The sequence below is a fragment of the Lepisosteus oculatus genome, chromosome 7 (genome assembly GCF_040954835.1).
Source record: "Lepisosteus oculatus isolate fLepOcu1 chromosome 7, fLepOcu1.hap2, whole genome shotgun sequence".
Lineage (NCBI taxonomy): Eukaryota > Metazoa > Chordata > Actinopteri > Semionotiformes > Lepisosteidae > Lepisosteus > Lepisosteus oculatus.
The window spans coordinates 31,226,627-31,238,905 of record NC_090702.1 but is presented as its reverse complement, the minus strand read 5'-3'; the positions used below and the strand labels follow the sequence as shown (position 1 = coordinate 31,238,905).

The 12,279-nt window shown below is 35.5% G+C and overlaps 1 protein-coding gene across 8 annotated transcripts in view; it reads left to right on the top strand.

The window, feature by feature from the left end:
• The window catches only part of cald1a (caldesmon 1a), a 125,643-nt gene that overhangs the window by 32,515 nt on the left and 80,849 nt on the right, over window positions 1-12,279 (top strand). For all 8 annotated transcript variants that reach the window (XR_001477381.2, XR_011190083.1, XM_015338960.2 and 5 more), the window contains exon 2: window positions 11,827-11,906. The gene's annotated coding sequence lies outside the window, so the exon portion shown is untranslated. The remainder of the gene's footprint in view (window positions 1-11,826; window positions 11,907-12,279) is intronic.

Genomic DNA, 12,279 nt, shown 5'->3' with positions numbered 1-12,279 from the left:
CAGTGTTTAGAGGAACAGTAAACCCTCCCCTCTGATGCTGTAATCATACAAACGGATAAGTCTGCACTTACTGGCAGGTCCAGGGTTCCTTCGAAGGTGCCTTTCTTGACATTTTGTTTGCACTGTTTTAATTGTGCATACATCAAATACACCAAATAAAAGTGAAAAGGCTTGACATCACTCTTTAAACATAGTATACATTATTGAATACCTTATTCATCAACTCATTCTTCAATAGAGAAAAAGTCATGTAATATATTTGTTACCTTGTATTGTATATACAGTATATGTTATCTGTTATTTATAGTATCTGGTAGTGCGAGAAATGTAATAGAGATGATCTTTGCTTTTATAGATTAAATGAGCATTGCATTGAATTGAGCATTGTGTATCCCAGGTCTCATAAGGAGTTAGCACCCTCTGTCTCTGTTAAAAAATTAGTAAGATATTACCTTATTAAGGGCAATTTGACAGCCCCAATTCACAATGGTGTAAGAGTAATTCAACTGACTATTTCCGAACATTGTTAGAAAATCATTGTCAGTAACCCTTCCTCAGTACAGTTTCAGGGAGCACAGTTCTATTGCTTTGTATTTCATAAACTTTTTCAGTTTGGTTCCAGGAAAAGAGTTTTTCTTACCATATTTGGTCATGTGGAACATTGCCAGTAAGCAGCAGTCTTTTGATGTACTGTGCATGCATCTCTGCATTTTTTTAAAGACTGCATTCTGTTATTTCCTAATGGCTTTTTCACTCTGGAAAACAATGCAAAGAAAAGGTTTAAAAACTACTAAATTATTTTTGAAGATGGAAGATGGAATGCCAGCTTTTCTGTTAACATGCTTCTTAATCTTTCAGATTTGACAAGATACTGTAATTTTCTTTTTGTTTCTATTAATAGGATCTTATTATTCAATACTAAATTTAATCTGGTTTAAAAATGAGTACTTTGTAACCGTTTCAGTGGGACTGGAGCATTTGCATACTTTAGTGTGCTTCTATACAGTATGTCTGTGAAAACATTTGCAGTACATATGTTCATTGCGTAAATCAATTCAATACCTGTCAGCACTAGAACTACCCTAGTATTGCTATAATGAGACAGTATGTATTGTGCATCATATAAGCCAGATTCAGTAGCAATGCCCTTAGCTATAAACTCTATAAAGTTCTTGTTTTGCTCTATTCCAAAGGTCATAAGAATGCTGAAGGAGGATTCTAAAAACAAATGTAAATGTGATTCACCAAACATGATTTTTGAGGAAACATCTCATTAATCAAACACTGAACTTTTATGTATTTGCAAGTGTATGCCATTATATATACAAAATAAAAAATACAAAATATTATATTAAAGGTTTGTTTAAGGGAAAATATTTCCATTTTTGAATATTTTAATAGCAATGGAATCTTAAATGAGAATACCATACATGGGTTAGATTGTTCGATGTACTGTAAGAGAGTGTATTATCCTGTCATCAGATCTTTTGGATTTTTAACACTGCATACTGACCAAGTAAAGTTTGCAAAATGTCTAACGTTACTGAGTTAATTAAGCACTGTGATTCAGAAGCTGTGTCTGGAAACGTGATACAATGTCTGAGAATGCAGAACTGTTTTTATCTCAAAAGAGAAACTGAGTGCTTTCAGTAGTAATTAATTTAGATACCCAAAACACCTTTGCAGGCTTTACCCCTTTATTCTTTACTGTCATGTTATTAGGGATTGAAAAATTTTGTCGATCTTTGGTTTGGGTTAGAAGTGTCTTTTTGGTAATTACCATTAATTACAAAACGGGCATTTTAGGTTATTAAAAATGAATATTTTAATAACATCCTTGATTTCTATAAAATATTTATAATTAAATGGATGATGGCAAATACAAGCTCATTGTTTGTGTACCATCACTTCATTTTTAATTAAGTACTGCTGTTAAGTGAAGAATACAAATCAGAAGATTAACATTTATAAATTATGGATTTCAACCACAGTATTTCCTCACTTGTTCAGGTTTTGCTATAATGAATTTTATTTTGCAGTAACCACCGCTTGCTCACACATTTAAAAAAAATGTTATCCCTTAGCATCTCATCAGTTTATTTTTTCCGGTCTCTACAAAAAAATAATCGGTCACTGTTTTTTGTACAATGTCCGCATTTATAAAGAATGGTGTATTGATATTACATAGAGCATCCACATAAATGTAGCACTATATGGGTGTGTGTTTTTAGACGAAAAAGTATATGGATTTTTTATTTTGATAACATGTTTTGGCAAAATCAGGATTAATTTGCCTTTCATCACTTACTGTGATACACTTAAGTGACTTTGGCTCTTGTGTAATAACTGACTCGACTCATTGGTGAGAGTTGATTGTGCAAAGGCGATGGAGTGATTTAACTGTTGAATGTCAAATCTGGTGAACATCAAGAAAGAAATACACATGAAGGACCTGCCGCTCCTAAGGGCGGACTAAGCCACTATACTGGGTGTTCACAAACCAGCGATTTCTAACCAGGCAAGGTTACAGCCAAACCATTCTGTCAATGAGAATGCCACTACCTACCAGTGTCCCTCAGCACTTGTATTCCCCAAGCAAAGCATGCACAGGGTGCAAGGACAATTCCAAGTATTAATTGTGCCATGAATGTTTCTACCTTTAACAGACCTGTACACTGTAAATCACAATTACAGTTGCAATCACAAAAGAAAATAAAATGGCAACAACAATTACAGATTGCCAAGGTTGAGTCTGTCCAGATCCATCCTGCTCATGCCTGTTACATGACTGGCATTGCACCCGACCCCATTCTTTGTTTTGCAGGTGGTGAGTCCACACAACAGCTCCACATAGCCATTTTGTCCTGTACCTGGGCTGGTTATATGGGTGGCCCAGCCACTAGGTGCTCCAGGGTGGGTACTAGTGTCCCTGATCTAGGCAGGATTTTCTTAGTTCTTAGTGGAAACTATTACAGGAGTCTGATTAGGATCAATATTTGGTTGGCCCCTCACCTTAGACCAATTTGCCAAGGTTATCCTAATGTACCATGAGTGCAAAGCTCCCAACAGCATAGCTCTAGCCCCTCAGCCATGAAAAGATCATGGTCCCAGGATGGATCCTCACCTATGGGCCCAAGCTTTGGGTTGTGACCAAAAGAATGAAATTGCAGGTACAAGTGGTGGATATGATATTTCTCTGTAGGGCGTCTGAGTTTACCTTCACTACAGGGTGAGGGCTTGGCAATCTGAAAGGACCTTGGAGTAGAATCGCTGCTCCTTTATCAAGAGGAGCCAGTTGAGGAGGTTCAGGGATCTGGGGAAGATACCATCAGGAAACCTCCTGGAGGTGTACCAGACATGGCCCACTGGGAAGAGTCCCCGAGGCAAACCCAGGACATGCTGGAGAGATTACATCTACTTGTACTGCATTCGCTAACAGAAGCACAGCTAGTAAAGCATGCTCTGCATGCCATGTTGGACATTTACCATGTACTTTCCAGTTCAAGGCATTTACATACAGTTAGTGTTGTTAATGGCTGTGAATGCACACATAACATCACCAAATTTCACTCAAGCAGATATGTAACATTCGGACTGTATTCCCTAAAGAGCACTTAAATATATGTGTATCTCATCCAATGTGAGATTAAGGAATACTGAAATAAGGCGTTGTTCATAAATTCATAGTAGCCTGAGGGAAAGATGTTATTGTGTCAGAACTTGAAGGAGAGTACAGAAAAGAGCAGAAGAGCAAAATACCCCAGATGTCTGGCTTTGGGGCTTTTAGTTTGTTTATAGTTTGTGTGTCTTGTTACAGTATATATTACATATTTGTATTTGTTTTTGAAAATTGTATTTGTTTTTGCACCTCAAAAGACAAGATATATAAAGAACATTAAATAAACCTCCCTGAAATCATAAGCTGTTCATACATGTATTCAGATATTTATTTTTTTCTTCTCTACATATTTTGTATAGTACCTGTATGGACAAATGAGGAAGTATGTATAATTTATATTGATCTAAGTTACAAATACAAGCTTTTCAGTTGTAGCAAATATCACACAAAAAGATACGGATTGATTTTGCAATCTACAGAACACTGAAATGGTGAATGATGTAGTAAACTACTTTATATACAGCACCTATATTTCTGTTTTTGTGTTATGTTGAAAGAAAGGAATTTAAAATTATTTTTTGGGGTTTTGAAACCATATATACAGTATATACATCATCAGCCAATCAACAAACAATGTTCAGGTTGATGCTGAATTACATTTCTATATCACGTAAAGTGATTTACTGAAGAGAACGTGGAATTAAATGGAAGTAAAATGGAAACACTATTTGTCTGTCAGAAATAATTCTACTACAGTGCACCACTAGAGAATGTAAAGGTATGTGTTATGTCTTTTTAATAGACACCAGGTTTGACCAAAAGTGTATGATAATATTGAGCACATTGATGATGCTGGCACTCATGTTTAGTAGTGAGAACAGCTGGCTGTTACATTTTCTGAAGAAACTGCTTTTTTTCTAGAAACATAGAATTGCAGTTTTTGGCAGGAAGAGTACAAATGTAAAATGAAATTATTTTAATGACTCTGGTATTACTATGCAGAAGATGGCTATGCCATTAATCCAGACAGAACTCCACAAGATCAGGTAGCCAAGAGCTGACTTGGAGTCTAACAATTTACTCTGTGATCAAAGTTTTCGTACTTGAATAAACATTTCCTGCCACATTCAGTTGTTGTGACTGGATTACTGTTTTCTGTTGTCCCTTGGGTAATATACTTCTAATTCATCTTGGAAGTGCATGCGGACATACAAATCCAAACCACACACTTTTTTTCCCTCCTGTTCGACCTTTTTTACTTCACAGCTTCTCACTTCAGATAATCACCGCCTTATATATTCATGAAGGGTTTCTTGCCAGTTTGGTAGCAGGCCAGCAAATCGTTGACAAATGGTTCATGTTGTTAAACCAGCAAACAAAAAAGCGAGGAGTGGGGCCCTTTAAAGGAGTCGGACACTCTTTCTTTCTGGGGAATTAAAGGCCACAAAAGGGAGAAGCTAGGAGAAGGCACTGTGCCTGGGAAGTAAAATCATTTACAGATGTGAAAATTTGAAAGTTTTTCAAATCTCCTTCATGTGGAAATTATTTGCTGTTTTCTACCTTGTATTAGGAAACCTTTATAAAGGATGGAACACATTAATGTACAGGATAAGAATATTCTAAAGTGTTTATTTAAGGTAAACACAAACCTTGTTCCTGGTGACATTAAAGGTTTTACTACTGTACTTTGTATCTTACTAGGTACAGTAGCTAAAAACCTTTCTTTTGCCTTAGTTTCTGCTTTCACTGCTTGAGAAATGTATACAGCTGAAAAATTCCATGTACTTAAATATATAGTTGACTAAAATTAATCACATCCAGGACAAAGTTCATGAGCTTCTAAGAAGGATAAGAATGATTCTGAATTTTTAAGCTATACTGTATGTGGCATGTGCTGTTACCTTGATTGGGTCAGTTAGATCAGGTTAATCTGCAGGATCTAGCAGTAATTTCCTTTTAAGAAAACTGTTAGATTGAAAATTATGTGAAATGAAAGTACACTTTTTTAGTATTAAGCAGTGGTTTGCTAAATGTGTCTGAGACGGTTGACTATTGCATCTCAGATGCAAAACTTTATTTCTGCAAAAGACTGAGCCACTCCCAATCCTGTATATCTCATGGAAGAAGTCACAGATGATTGAGATTTACGTATCAAAACGTTTTACTTCATTATAAAGTCATCTAAAGTTTTTTTTTAAAATGTTCCACAGTATATGTTCTATATTAAATGTTCGTTAACAACATAGTAGTATTTTTACTTCTCATATAATTCATAAACATACTATTGTACAAATAATTCTGTATTTGTTTAATACCTTTAGGCATTCTTGGGCTTTACAGTGCTACGTCTTATGTGGCTTTAGTTGAATGAAACCAGTCTATTGTAACAGCAGACAGAATATGAGCCAAATTCTTTGAGGGCTTTAGTGAAGCAGCAGTTGTCATCAGTTTGTAAATTTCATCCTTGTTCTTGCCTAGTGAGCGGAGCACAATCACACATCTTTTTGCAATAAAGCTAATTTCTATTGTTGGAAAACTGTGCCACATTCAGTAACATGTAATGTCAACATTGTTTAAAAGACTTATCTAGAAGCTAGTTTATAAAGAAATTCCTGAAACAGCTAAACTGTATGTAATGTATGTGTGTGTGGGTTTAATCACATCTCAGAACCACATAAAGCCACTCTCCAGGTATTGGTGAATTCTGCTGTGGTCTGAAAAACAGAAAAACAGAAAATATTCCAGGTACCAGATGGAAGAAACTTTTGAAGCCTTTAATCTTTGGTAAAAGGCTCTTTGCTACTGAGCCCTGTTACTATACATAAAGACTAATCTCACGAATAGTATGAAGGTTGCAGATTGATTGAAGAAAGCTAGAAAGCTTTGGACTTCTGATTTTCTTCACACTAGTTTGTCAGTGATGGAGTATTGCTGTGTACTGTTTAGGTAGTGAAGGAAAACAATAACCATTCCCTCTATAGGATGGTGTGCTTGTAATTAAACCAATGTAGTTCAGGAGGGTAGATGTGTCAGCATGCTCAGGCTGCAAAGGAACAAGTAATAGGTTTATTCCAAGCTGAAAAGAGAAGAAAGAAAACATAACATTTCGGCAATGAGCCTTCTTCAGGTGTCTTCATGGCCAAAACATGCTTCATGGTTGTGTTTTCTTTCTTTTTCTCATCATGGAATAAACCTATTACTTGTTCCTTATTAAACCAATGTGCTGTGCTAAGGTTGACATAATTTTTGATCTACCAAAAATAATATAGAAAATGCTCCCTGAATATTGTTGATTTCAAATGTGGTTGGCAGCAAAATCCAGCTTGCAGCAAATGATTGAGCACATCTGTGGTGAAATGCAGTGACAACTGCTGAGTGCCACTGCGTACCTTATAGCAATAAGACAATACAAGCAGCCTGATAAGAGCAACAAATAAAAAAAAAATTGTATAATGTAATAAAGCTTATAACAAAATATAAATTAATGGTACAGAGGGTTGCAGACTGCTTTTAATGATTACATACAATCTAACATGAAATAAGAACCATAAAAAAGGGCAATCAAAAGAAGATAATATAAATGTTCCCTGTGTACTAACATTGGGGACACTCTGTGCTGTTATACAGCTATCACTTTTCAGAGGGGTTGGGCAGCACATATTGTAAACCCCTGCACTGTTTTGCAATAACACAGTGATAATGACTAGACAAATATTTTTAACTTTTTTTTCAATTTTTTCATATTTATTTAAACAAAGGTGTTGGCATAATTACTATTTAAAAATATAAACAAGGTGAAATCTGTGCTGGTTTCATTAGCCATTTCCTAAATCAGGCAGGGAACCAGGGGTGATGAATTCCTGTTTGTGAAGGACTTCAGGAACGTTCCTGTGTGTCAGGGTTCAGGGTGATTTAAATCATGGTGAAATGAAATGTGTGCCACAGGAAGCCCTGCCCAGCAGATGTACTTCTGGAATGCCCCCGACCTCTTTTGTTAATTCCCCTCGGTCTTAGTGATCATCAGTCTGTCACTACTGTGTCTCTGGGTGGGGTCATCTACACTTTTTTACACAGTGTAGTTGGCCTTGGATTTTTAGAATCCTGGCAACTGTGAGAAAGAGCTTTCCAGCCAATGCCTACTCCTCTGGTGAAGAGAACTCAAGGATCTTTGGTTGTCTCTTACTGCAATTCGATTTGTGACTTAAATCACTAAATTCCAATTAACGTCTTGAAAAACAATGCCTTCTGAAATTCAAATGCAACTGTTTCTATGTTGAACTCCTTTTGAAAAGTCTTCCATGTTTTGAACAGCAGAAAACCTAGAAAGTCAATGAGATTATTGTCCCTAAAAATGACTGTACTAGTAGGACAGATCAAGAAATATCCCTGTCTTGCAGTTGTGACTGATAAACACCACATTACTTATCAGTTCTCCACTAGAAACATGCTGCTTTCAAAACATAACAGTATAATATGTGAGTATGCTTCTTGTTCTTAACTACAGTAGCATTTGGTTAACTAAGCAACAAAGCAGTATTGACTTTAATAAAATGAGCATCACTTTAATAGGGATGTCAGAATTTTCCATTGTTAAATTGAGCTTTTGAAAATGTCATCACTGTACTGTGGGGATCAGAATGCTGGTTGTTCACCATTTCAGGACACAAGTCTTCAACGTACTGTAGATGAATGACTTGGTCTGTTTGGGAGTACACCACTTGGGCACCATTTTGTACTGTAATTAAAAGGTTTGAAATCCAGATGAAGACATACAGTATGTAGACTTACACAGTGAAAAAAATATATTGTATCAGTGTTTTTGTTCTCCAATGACTTTAACATACATTTCTTAAGACATGGTTTGTATGCCTGCCTGAAGTAAATCAAGTATTAATATATCTGCAAATGAATATATCACAAAAAGTTTTATTAAGCATTGTCTGCCTAGTACAAGTGCTACAGTAGATGCTACAAGACGAATGCAGCATTTTGTTTATGTGTGAACTCTGAGAAGACTGAAATTATTTTTACTGGCTCTCCTTATCAGCCTCATAAAGGTGTCGCCTTTAGTTTTAGTATTGATGGTCATAGAACCAGTCTAAGCGTTCAGGTTAGGAACTTTGTGGTTGGTTTTGTCCTGAACCTTATATTTGAAGCACAACACTCACATTGTTGTGAAAGTGAATTTTTTAAACTACATATCTGTATACTTCTTCCAGTCTGACGCAGAAAATGCATGTCTTTTCCAGCCCTGATTACTGTGATTCAGTGTTTGCTGGTGGATCCAAATACGTTCTTCACAAGTTTCAGCAAGTTCAAAACTTAGCTGCCTAGACTTTAACCAAAACCACAAAGAATGATCTTATAACACCTGGTGTCCTCACAATGACTTCCTGTTGATTTCAGAATAAAATTCAAAATACTGCTGATCACTTTAAGGGCTTCAACTGACAACATTGATGAACTGTTAACTCCATATAAACCTGCAAATCTTTTGCTCTCTTCAGTGTCTGGGATTCTTGGAGTTATAAATACAGGGCTCTGAACACAAGGAGACATTGCTTTCTGTTCTTCTCCGTTATCTTTCTGGGGCATTTCGTAACCTACTGTACAATTCAGTCAAAACTTTAAAATCCTGTCTTAAAGCCCACATTTATATTCTATCTTTAATTATATATGTACACTTGTCTCATTCCATAGATGGATTTAGTGTACCTTGAGATGTACAGTGAAATAAAGTTTCATTATTGTTTTACTTACATTTGATGTGTGTGTGTGTTGTGTTAGTCTTTACTTGTATTGTTGCTACACTAACACATACAGTGCCAGCCCCAAGGATTTGTCTTAGTGTGCACTATTTTGTGTTTTGAGATGAAGTCTTATAGTGAATTTGCTATGTCAGTGGTTGAAGCTATAGTATCTTTCCTTCAATTACCCAACGAGAATTTGTATCCTAGAATTATTTTTTAAAAAAACCATACCTGGCTTATAATAGCAATAACAACCAAGAAAACACACACAAAAAAAACAGGGAATACCTTGTGCATTCTTTCGAATGACTAGACATCTCTGACATGTTCTGCACAACAACATAGCTGTTGAAGGCTGCATAATTTCTGTTTTGAAAGTATAACATAACTTAGCTTACAGTGGTCTTTAGACAAAGTGTATTTAAACCTTGTGCTATTTGTGTTTAATCCCTCTGTAAAATATAACACACAATAGCAGGCATCTGGCAAAACGAATTGGTCTCTTTTCTTGCACTCAGAAATATACTGCCTGTATTGCATTAGGGTTGCTGAGGCAACAACAATGTGAGAGATTTAGGTACAGCATGTATGTAAGAAGGCAGAAGTGCATGAAATCATCTTGTCTGTTTATTTTTTACATGAAAAAAATATTTTTTCATTAGCTACCTTTTTTTATTTTGCTTATGCCTATATGCGAGTGGAGAGCTGGATTACGTGTAGGAACGCCACAGCTTCACAACAAATCATAGAGCTGATAACTGCTATGACAGTTTCTCTTGAGAACATAAGATACAGAGTCTTATTGCAATCACTGGAGGTTTCAGCTATACAGATGTTTAACTTTTCACATCTAGTTTATGAATTTTATGAATTCAGAGCACCTGGAGTTGAGCCAACAAAAATACCCATGTTCCAGTAAAAGCAGGCATCTGACATATGCATTATTAGTCTACTAGCCTCACCAGCAAACCAGTGGTATCTACCATACCGTTTACCATACAAACACAAAACACTCTTTGTAATGCAAATTGTATAATTGCAGTTATATAAGCTCCAGCGTTTTGCAATATGGAGTCAAGGCTTATTGCATGTTGAAAATTAAGCAAAAATAGTTTGGTTTGACTACAGTTCCCCTTCATTGCAGCTTTATTGCAACAAGGCCAGGAGAATGCTTTTTTGTGTTTGTTCTATTCAAAGGAAGGAATTAATTCTCAGTAGTTTTTTGATTGTTGATTATTGTGGTGAATTGAAAGTTGCAAAATGTAAAGTTATGAGTCCCCAATTACTACTCATACATCTCTTTCTGTGTGAATTAAACATTCATGAAGGCAGTTGGCTGGAGTTCACAGTTTTGGCTTGAAAAACAAGATGCTTTAATTTACATCTTTAACTAACAATATGTTCAGTCCATGTGTACATTGACAACTGTAGTAAACATTCTGATGATGATGTAATGTAGATCAAAATATTTACTAATTTTATAATTATTTTAATAGCTAATAATTGTAAATGTTGATCTCTACATAATGTAGTCAATTTGAATATTTTAATTTTAGTTTATGGTTCTGTTGGAGAGGTTTTTCTATATATTTTTGGGAAAAAATGAAATGAAAGGCAAATATTTACATAATGAATGAACATTTTTATATGTAGAAAAATAAACAGTTCAGATGTATGCATAATTTGAAGATGCAAGGTGTACAGTTAAATCTTGTAGCAAACTGATTTTATACATCTAAATGCATGTTGTCCTTTTCAAAATATCACCATGGAGGGGTTATACACTATTTTAGTGATACTTGCAATTAATTTTTTTTAAACTTATTTGAATATCCTTAATGACAGCAAATCTTAGTTCTTCGCGGCCAGGTTTCAGTCTTGGAAAAAACAAATTGTCGTTATTGGTCAAGCCTGTATTTTAACAGGTCGATGAGCTGGGTAGTATATGTTTTACACTGTGAGCCACAGAAGCCACATACTGGGCCACAGTTCACTCATTTTGCATTGTTCTCCCCTCAGATGATTCTGTGGCACTCTTATTTATTGAAATTGAGCTATTTAGCCTCACCAATAGTAAATTGTCCATGCAAACCAGTTACCATAAGCTTCTCACATGCAGATTTAATTTGCAGTGTTTCATTTCTCACCCAATCTGAAATACTTCGCTCTAAATAATGGTCACTCATGGTTACACTGACACGTAACAACACGCACTTCTATTCAGCACAGACACTAACACAAGACTAGCATTAAAAGTACTGCTGTTGCAATCTTAACACGTTCCAACATGTCCCTCCTGGGGTAACTTCTCTTGCACTTCCCCATGACACTTAGTCTTATTATAGTCACACCTTGCACAGTACATGCTACTTTTATTGTCACAGTGTAAAGATGTTGAAATACTACATCCCAACGTCTACACATCAAATTCACATGCATTTCTTTTGTTTTAAACAGAAATCATCAACCCCCAGAACAAAGAACTTTCAGCTGCTCTGTGTACCTGAGGAGATCACAGTAATCCTTTGATACATCAGGTGAGATTATGGCACCAGTTCCCTCATGCCTGTTTCTTTTGCATTATCTCAGTCAAGTAATTCCATACTATTTGCAGCCAGTGTTTTCCCAAAAGCATGTGCTACCATATTGATAAAACTAGTAAGATTTCTGAACACTACAAATATTTCAAACAGTACAGGTTGAATTTTCACCTTAACTTTTTTCTTAGAGTTTTAAAAATCTAAACATATTCAAGTAGCTGATAAATTACAATAGGGAAATAATTATTTTTTCATGATTATTCTCAATGATATCTTCTAGCTTGTTCTATGTGGTTTTAGATTAATCTGCTAAATAGAACTGAACATGAGTTTAAGAGAGTTTAAGTAGAACATGTTGTTTGAAATAGTC